Source organism: Chaetodon auriga, chromosome 21 (genome assembly GCF_051107435.1).
Source record: "Chaetodon auriga isolate fChaAug3 chromosome 21, fChaAug3.hap1, whole genome shotgun sequence".
In the NCBI taxonomy this organism is placed as follows: Eukaryota; Metazoa; Chordata; class Actinopteri; order Chaetodontiformes; family Chaetodontidae; genus Chaetodon; species Chaetodon auriga.
Window position 1 is genome coordinate 7,548,832 of NC_135094.1, and position 3,715 is coordinate 7,552,546.

Here is a 3,715-nt window from a genome sequence, read left to right on the forward strand (position 1 = left end):
TTAAAGGTTGGATTCCAGTATTGTAGGAAAACTGGTTGGTTTCTGGAACTCGAGGCAAAATGGATTTTGGCTCAGAAGGGGCCCACCCGCTCATTTTTGCCCCAAGGCCACTTAACAGGTAAATCCAGCCCTGCTTGGATGGACACAAAAAAATTCTCACCATTGCAACTGAATCATTATTGCAGACAAAAAGCAAAAGCATTTATAACACCATGTTTCAAATGAACATACAGGCATCATCATGTGCTGCTGCAACCACATTATCAGTGTTATGGCACCTGTGAAGACAAATACTATTGAGGGCTGGTGTTGCATTCAGAGTATTCAAGAAGACCTGGAGGAATCTTCCCTGATGGCTGATGAGACCATGGCAACAGTTAATGAGGCTCATGGAAACATTGTTGTGTGAATAATTTCATGGCTTCACTGCAGAGAAAAGATAACTGTAAATAATAATTTGTGGATTTTATATTATATTGAGTAAGAATTTATTTGTATAAATAATGGATGATCCACGGATATTTCCTTTATTTCGCTGCCACTGTGCTCTGACACTGAAAGCAAAATAAGAGGAAAAATAGGATACGCCAAGTCCATAACTACCCTGAGGCTATCAAAAACAATTGTACGTACTCAAGGTTAATTTTAAGGTGGAACTGAAAGCATGAAGCATCAGGATCAAGCATCGTCTCTTACGTTTGTTAGATCTTAGGCTCTCTGAAAACACGAGCGAAGTTTTTACGAGAGGCACGTGAAAGCACCGTGCCTTTGAGTGTCGACAGCGGCGCTGCTTCACTGACCCGCTCACACACACTCATCACACATGACACTCAACAACCCAGCAAGCCGAGGACAGAGGACAGTCTTTTCTGAACACATGTGCACTATGCATCAGGCGTATCACATGAGTCAGGAAAATGGGTAAACTGTCGGATCTTCAGTCATGCAAACATACAGGTACCAAGACCTGACAGACGGCTTTCTGCGCCATCTGTCGTGCGGTGTGGGAAACAGGTGACCTATGACTACTACAATTATCAGCTTTGCCTGTGAAACTCTGTCAATAAAGGAAGGAAAAATATGAAAAGCTTATGTAAATATATATTTTTTTAAAAAGTATTCACAGTCAAGTTGACTTAACAGAGCTTTTACACACAGAGGAACTTTTAATGAATAAAAGCTGGAAAAGCACGGATATTAGTAATAATGTCAACTTATTTGTCCACCTCCAGGGGACTGGCATGGCTCACTGGGACACTTAAATGGGAAAGAACCAATATTAATGCTGTATGAAGCTTTTCTGAGTTTCTCATACAATGATAAGGCAAAAAAAAAAACTGCTGTGAAAAAGCTCTTTGTCTCATACTTTTGACTGTTGCTTAAAACTTTGAGATACTGTGACTGTCTGCAGAGGGTCTGAGTGCAGCCTTTAAATGCTGAGATATATGGGCGTTACACGAGGTCACCAAAAACTGGACAGCATGTTGGCAGCATGGTCAAATATAATCTAATTCCCCATCATGTGAATTTGTTTGAATGTGTCGTATTTTATTAGTTTTTACTTATGTAAGTATGCTATTAGTCCCTTTTCTTCATTTTGTTTTTGCTCACTTCACTCAATTTTTTTAAACTGTGTTATGTTTGGGTCTTTAAAACACTTTGTAATCACTGATTTTGGTAAGTCCTATATAAATATTACTATATTATTGTGTCAGGAGAGACATCACAGTGTCCCTGCCCACACAGAAGAGGCCTGACCAGACAACACAAGTGAAAACTCCTGTTTAGATGTACCAACAGCATGTAAGGCCTGTATTATGTGACGTGAGGGAGACAAGCTTCAAAGTCAGGATTGAACAAAAGTCCAAATTAAGAAAAAGACTGTGCTTGATCTAAATTTTGACCCCTTTGGCAGACACGGGCTTCCATATTTTCAGGGTACAGGAAAACAAAACTGGGCAGGATCAGCAGGCTGAACTCATCGTAACCCAAAGAAACAGAATGAAGCTGTGCAGGTTATTGCAGTTTTGAACCGAATCGAGCCTGAAATTACAGACTTGCATTGATTTTAAATGGAAAATGAAGGTCGTTCTTGCAGTTATAACCGGCCAGAGCTCTTGCCAGCTAAGGAAGACCCAATGAAAATGACAGATGGCTATTAATTACACAGGACATTATGGCCAGTCAGTATCTAATTAGACTCATTGAGCAGGAGGAATCACAGCAATAGATATCATGCGCGGGTCATTTTTATCATTCAGTCAATAGCTTTTTCTGTTCATACTGACATTCATATGCTTTTCTTTGATTGCTGTGGCTGCAGTTTACATCATACATTGACAAATGAGGAAGGTTAAATGACAGACAAGGATAATTCTTGACTGTGAACTGTGAAGTTGCCCAAATAATGTAGCTGCTGCTACTCACACGCAGACTTTTGAAACCCATAAATAAGGTTGGTCGACTCCCTGTTCATGTCTGGACAGGCAGAAAGTGCACAGATAACGCTGCACTATCACACAGAAAACTGTCCTTGTGTGCTGCCGTGCCACATTATCTACCCTTTGCCTTAATTGGAAACTGTATCCACGCTCCTGAAGCCCAGGCAATCTCAATTTATTGTCTTTTCTGCTGCAAACAAGCGGCCAAAGTGTAATAATCATGTGTCTTTGAAGTGTTTCCAGGGGTCACCGGCACAGTGAGCTGTAGTTCATCCTGTTTCATTTATTAGGAGTTGGCAGTGGCAGAAGAAGGCGGCTGATTTTACATGAATTGTCCTGCAGATGAACAAGATGAAAGGCCTGTAAACGTTCAAGATGTTTTCAGGCAGTACCACTAGCTGACCGCCAGATGGCACTCTGTTATAGCAAAACACAGCCTGAGCAGCGCGCTACACGCTTTCTGTTTGATGCAGTACCTGCAGCTATGACTGTCATTCTGGTTCATGATTTGTTGCTTGTTCATTGAAGGCTGAATCAGGTGTGATTAACTTGTCAGATGCCTCCATGTTGGCCACTTACATCTGCTTTAATGCCCACTTTCCAGGCATGCAGTTGATGGAGTAATCTTGTGCAAAGTAGGCTACAATCCACCATCATCACCCTGAAGTGATTTTTGATGTTTCCTTGCTCTGCAGCAAGATAAACAAGCCTAAAAGCTTCAATTAGCCCTTAAAAGGCCTATGAGCAAGCTAAAGTATATTACGCACTGAGGATGATTCATAACATCCTGCATTAACTTTGTCAGTTATAATCCATCACGAGGTAATAGTCTTAAATAAATCTCATAGTAATTGAGATGAATCCCTCATTTCAATGACAAGTCTGGTTTTTAAGACCCAATTATCACTTTGAGTTCCCTGGCCCAGCGGATGTGCAGGGTTCGGGCTCTGGGTGGAGAAGAGGGGGCAGCGAGTTGGCTGTTTCAGCAGGGAGGAGAGGATGGGGAGATGGACTCGGTCCAAAGGGGGATGGATATCTTCCTGGGCTGTACTGCATCGGAGGGCAGGTGGATTTATGACAAACGCACACAATCTTAATTTGTGCTCAGCCCGATAATGCATCCCAAGGCCAGAATAGTTCTGCTCAGTGTTTCTTAACTGGATGTTTCTTTAATTATATGTCAGAGGCCATAAAACTCAGGAGAAGATTTTCCCACAAAGCACTGTTTTATGTCTCGGTCATTAACGTAAATTACAAGCAACAAGAAAAGAGAC